Raw genomic sequence first — 6,556 nt, 5'->3', positions numbered from 1 at the left:
TCAAAAATATATTCTGCAGCAGTGCAGAAGTATCTCATCAACACTGCAGAACTGTCTTATCTACAGTAAACAGATGCTTTCTTGCTACTGTGCATGGGTAGGGCTGTCAGGCCTCGTCTGCAAAAAGCTGGATGACCACTCGATGGGCGCAAATAGAAATTTCTGGTTGTTCAGGCAGATTATTGAAATGGCCTAACGGTATTGGATATTCTCCTTTAAAGCGAAGACTGCTCATAATATCTTGATTGCTTGAAAGTATCCAAATTAAGGGTGCAAGGTCCTCTCGCATTGCTGCAGCCTAACTTGATTGCAAGAATGTTTCGAAATGGACGATTCTTCTCTGCCCACATGCTGAATGCAGGATACATGGTTTGACAGTAGCATTCATGGCAAAATCGAAGATGAGTGAGAAGTATAAGGCAGCCGCTATAACGGAAAACACACTTTCAGGTTGCAGCGATGGATCCCTTCCATCTATGTTGTTGATGTTGTTTGATTTTTATCCCACCTAGATCGATGGACTAGCAACAACATTGCAAAAGCAGCCAACTCAGGTTTCTTTCTTCACCAGTGCGATCACCACAATCTGTCATACTCTGATAGTCAAGGTACCAAGATAAAATAATTACCAGTGCTTTTCTAGCCTCTTGCATTGACTTCTTTTTGCTTCCCAAACACCTGCCATGTACCTTCAGAATAATTTCCTATCAAGAAAATAATTCTCAAGAACGAAGTAAACCTGGATGGATAAATCTGAGTTTGGATTTTCCATTTTCTAAGAAATATTTCCATGGCAAATTTTGGTGATAGTGTGGTACCAGAACCCAAATATCAGGATCGTGTAAGAAGAGAGGGAATTCCTTTTATTGGGGCTATCTTACAAATAGAAATAGAAGCTTTATGCATAACTGCACAACAGCAGTTAACAGGGATAACTACTTGCTTGAATATGACTCCCTCTACACTCAGGCCCATATAATCTCCCTTTGGGGCTTTCCTTTGAAGGTTTCCCCAGTTGTGAGATGAAGGTCCTCCAAGAAAGGGCAATAGGAGCAGTGGGGATGCTGGGAGAGACAGAGATTTGAAAAATGGACAGACAAGCAGTATGTGGGGAAAGAAAAGCCATCTGTCTTGCAATCCACCAAGTCAATACACCTTATAGTAAGAAACATGAATGGATCACAGTTTTTCCATAAATGAAAGAAATAGAACAAGAAAAAAATAGAATGACTAGAAAGATTCCAGAATGGTAGCTTCATTGTTAGCCAAAAGATCAAAGTTTTTGGGATAACATAAATTTTAATGGGGTACAATCTGTTTCATCAGATGGGTAATTATCTTGAGAGAGGAGTATGGATTTTTAAACCAGTGGGGGAACATTTGAACTCCCCAGAACTCTGTATCACTGACTTCAAGATGGCCTTCCTTAAGCTAAACTAACTGTACACACACACACACACACACACACACACACACGTACATATCATTCTTGTAAATTGTCACTACATAGATCCCTTCTCCACCTTCTGTTTTTCATTTCTCTCTCTTCTTTCATTGTTCACCTTCTAAGGTTTCATCCAAGCTTTGTTTTCTTTCTCTTTTTCTCCGTATTGCACTAGCAAGCAGTAGAGCAACCACACCCAGAGTTTTTCATAAAAGTAAGAAAAATGAGAAGAAAGAAGATAAAATATGAATAAACAGAGACTGGGGGTTAAAAAAGGAAACTCAGAGAAAGGTTGCTGACAACAAACATTCTTGTTTGTGAAGAATGTAGGGCCAAGGCTGTACTCTCTCTTTAAGCTTAAGAAGGTGAAGGCTTCCAATACTGAAATTGACAATCCATACGAACCCACAGCATACAGTATTTGAAGTAGATGTGTGTGCATCTATCTACACAGAGAGAGAGTATAATTGTGGTGACTGGTAGCTTTGCAGACTATATATCATCATGTCCATCAAATTAGTGATTATCCTGGGAAATATTATTAATGTTTTATTTATGTTTCTTGTTATACCAGAAGAGTTAATGTAGACTCCTTAGTCTACATTAGAATTTTCTCCTTAGAACATTGCTGCTGAAAATCCATGTATTTCACTATATACAGACATACACATACACCAAACACATAGTAGTATCAATATATTATTACTTTATCTGCCATTCTTCAGTTTGTGTGAAGACTTTGTTCTTTTACCTAGCTAAAATCTGTAAAGCTGTGCAGTCTGTGAGCCTGACAGAGGAGGTGTGTCGTCTCAGAAAAGCCTCTGAGACACTACCTCTGCAAGAGCTGGTGTGGATCTAATATTTCCAGAAGTCCAGCCACATGATACAAGCTTTCTTCAAAGATCCTCACTGTGATATAAATGATGGACACCTCTAATAGTGGTAACTGGGAGCAGAGCCCCAGCAACCATAGGATTAGTATGACATAAACTCTGGTTCGTTGATTTCTTCAATTGATGCTATAATTGAGAGAAGAAAGGTTTTGAAAGGAACAAATGTCCGGCAGAAAACCTTTCCAACTTCTGAGGGCCCTGAAATGGGCCAATCTGCCTTTTTTTTTTTTTTTAAAATTAAGAGAGAGATATTCTATTTGTAGGGATTCACCTACAGGAGCAGTTCTATAGGACTTACAGTCTTTGAGGTTCTCAGGAAGATCAGCTGAGATCTTGTCTCATTCAACTTCTCTAAAAGATATTACCCAAGACTCACTCTCATCTTTCAACTTCACTTACTTGCTTTCCCCTGAATGTCTGCATTAAAACTACCCTCACCATTCCTTCACAAAAGAGTTGATTCCATAATTCCCATGGTAGATTAATTAAACTCTAGTTAAATGGCTCACTCCATTCAAAATACACATCTCCTTCCCAAAAGCTGTATGTACTTACTCAAAGTTCTCAGCATCATCTTCAGCTATTCCTGTTAGTTCCATTAATTCTCTCTTGATTAAACCCTAATCTTACCAATAAAACCTATGGAGTTTCAAAAGATGAAACTATTCCTAGGGTGCTGATTCGTATTTTCAAAAACTCTGGTAACTATTCACATATATAAATTCAATTTTTTCCCTCAAAATGTAACACTGGTTCATATCATGCAATCTTGGGGTCTTTATCTTTGGGATAAAAGTTATTTCAGATACTAATTTTGTTCTGGAATATACCTTGACATTTGTTTTTTTCAAGCATAGATCAAGAGTTTGGGATCTGTTAGGAAGGAAATAGGAATGGATATGTTTGTTTGTTTTTTTAAGGGCATGCACATACAGGGGAAAAAAACTTTATAATTTTGGAAGGATATCCATTCTCCATCACATATGATGGAATGAAGACCTCATCATTTTCAATATTTAAACAAACACATTATTGCTAGGAGTTCCAACTAGAGAACTATTTAGATTTCTGGACTGCCCATAGGAGTTAAATTAAATTAGTTTTCTATTGATACAGTTGATTTGTATAAGCAAGAGTTTATAAAATAATTCTAACGTTTCATGAAAAATGTATGATTTTCTGGATTTTGTCTTTCTTTTCTCTTTCTGCATATACAATAAATGAATAAATAAATCCAAATGTTTAATTTCAGAATGTACAGTATAGAAGAGACTTCAGTATCTCCTCCTACCAATTTAATTCCTGTAGTCAACCCTTCTCTGGCTTTTGATGAAAATAAAGAAATATATACTATTTTTCACACTATTTAAGGGAAGCGGTCATTTACACACACACACACACACACATACACACGCCTGTAAAGAATCTCCGTTTGTATTTGTCTGCTGCACATATAATTCTCATTTCCTTCTATAACCCGAGGTGGAACACATGATACTCCTCTCCAACTTCATCCTCACAACAACCAAGTGGGTTACATTGGACATAATGATTGGACCATCACTAGAGTTGCCGTATCAGGGCTGCAAATCTCCAGAAAGTCACTACATGGTAGCAAACACTTAGATGTATCTCTTTGCCTCCATCTAGTGGCACGCTGGAGTTTTGCAGCCCAGATATGCAACTGTACCACCACCCATTGAGTTTCTTAATCTAGTAATCTAAGGATTATACCATACTGAAATATCATACAGGATCCTGAAAAGCCTGGGTTACAAGGATTTAGCCCTCCTGGGACAAGTTTTTAAAGAGAGTAGCATATCGTTCCAGATGTTGGTCAGTAATCTGCAGCATACCTAAGCTTTGACCATGCTGGGTAAGGTGAGCCAGTTTGGTGTACTGGTTAAAGTGCTGGCCTAGAAACCAGGAGGCTGTGAGCTCTAGGCCTCCATTAGGCATGAAAGCCAGGCGGGTGACTTTGGGCCAGTCTCTCTCTCTCTCAGCCCAACCCTCCTCACAGGGTTGTTGTTGTTGTGGGGAAATAGGAGGCAGGAGTATTAGGTATGTTTGCTGCTTTGAGGTGTGTGTGTGTGTGTGTGTGTGTGTATGAAAAAGGTGGGATAAAAATATAATAATAATAATAATAATAATAATAATAATAATAATAGTTTCTAAATATTTGTATTCTGCTTCCTCATAAGACTCTAGAGACTTGGAACAAATGAGAGTTGGAAATTATTAATATATCAAGGAATAGTACATTCTGCCCCTCTCCTATCTTTAAGGATTATCTCCCAAAGATAGGGGAAAGACAAAACAATGGCCCCCCAAATCCTGGAGATTGTAACCCTGCATAAGAGAAACCTCTCTTTTTAACTGATACGGACTCATCCATGTCACCGGGTTGGTAACGGTAAGCAAGAGAACGTATAATAGCTCCCTCAGAAATATGGAAGGAGATTTAGTCACATTGTCCAGACCCCAAAACTTTATGCCTGTGGCAGCAGAGAGTAAGTTTCCTTCTCTTGATACATGGTGTTACCTCTGCTACAGGGACTCTTCTAAGGGTCTCTGATTTTTGCTGCCACAGACCAACCCTTCTAACATTGGTCACCAGGCTGTGAAACTTCTAAGATGGGATTTTCAAGAAGCTCCCTTGAATGAAATGAAGGAACCCAGACTGTATCCAATTGGAGTTGGTTGGGTGGAAAGCAAGATGTGGCAGGAATTCTGCCCCCTCCTTGCATCCTCTTTCCCCTGCCCCCCGCCCAGCCTTTCATCAACACTAATTGGCTCTTCTGATCTAATCTAGTCTGAATGTTAATGAGAAGCAAGCAGGGGTTTGAAAGCTCCCGCTTCCCCCTCCCTACACAATGGTCTACCTCCTTCCCCTCCCATTGCCCTTTGATATTCATGGCTGTAGGAGCCCAATTCCCACAGAGAACCACAGGCGGTGTGAGACAGTGATGGGCAGACTTGCCTGCGGCCCCTCCAAGAAGACTTTCACAACTCCTACCCACCCAGAAACAGAAATGGCACCCTCTTCAATCTTCACAACACACACAAACATGCAGCCCTAAAATGAGCTGTGTGGGGGAGAGATGAGTAGGGTGAATTGAACACCCTTCTATAAGGAGATCCTCATGGATTCAAATTAAGAGCCTTGTGACATCCTGAAGGCTTAACTGGTTTATGATGGTACTGATTTTATGGAGTAATAGAGTACACCGTCAGAAGCATTAATAATTATCCACAATTGGCAAGTCTCTATCTAGAGAAAAAAGATGAAAGACTAGGAAACAATGATGGCCCAAGTGCACATGTATTTTTTTTTAATGCAAATATTCAATGGAAAGTAACCAAAATTGTCCTCGTATGCATGTGTGTGTATGTGTATGAGAGAGAGCATTTCATGTTCATTTGGACCATTATGTAGAGTTTTTCCTTCCATACCTATGTGTGCATTAAAACCTATGCTTTGATAAATTAATTTCACTTTAAGGAACCACAAAACTCATTGTTGTTTTTTCCACTGAGATGTTGAAGACAGACAGTAGAGAACTGTCTACCTCAACTTTGAGAGGTGTGAAAGGGGAGGAGGGGATGGGAGAGAGAGAACAATTGATTTGGTGGCCTTTGATGAGAGGGGAGGAAATTTTAAGAAAGGCAGAGAATGTCTATCCAGAAGATGTGAATGCTATGGAAGTAAACCACGTGCTTTGGAATCACTCTGGCAGAAAAATGGAGATAGCTAATTAGACTGGGAAGTGGAAAACATCCCGGAAGAAAGCAATGGAAAAACCACTTCCTTCCTATTGTCAAGCAAATTGTATGGTTGGGTCCTGGAGTCACCAAGAGTTTCAAGGCTATCTTACCTTTTAACACAATGGCATGTTCATTCAATACAAATCCATAGAGGAGAGAGAATATTAGCAACGACAGCTGAATCAAAATGCTTGTGTTAGTATCACTTTGTGTCAGATATTGGAGACAAAAAGCACTGAATTATTATCCATTTTGCTATGTCTGTACACTTTCCAAAAGCATTTGGCAAAGCAGCATGGAAAAGGAACACCAAAAGACAGAATCCCATGGATCTGATCCATCAGAGCTTTTCTTACATTCTTAATCATGAACAAAATTGAAAAAGGGTTTGCTTTTATCTTGAAATTGCCAGTTTGTTTGTTTTCTGGCAATAAGCACAATTGATATGCTAGCT

Source organism: Python bivittatus, unplaced genomic scaffold, assembly GCF_059951505.1.
Source record: "Python bivittatus isolate LINGU-HERP-01145 unplaced genomic scaffold, Pbiv_v1 ctg000220_np1212, whole genome shotgun sequence".
In the NCBI taxonomy this organism is placed as follows: Eukaryota; Metazoa; Chordata; class Lepidosauria; order Squamata; family Pythonidae; genus Python; species Python bivittatus.
The sequence above is the reverse complement of the archived record's forward strand: the minus strand, read 5'-3'. Positions refer to the sequence as shown.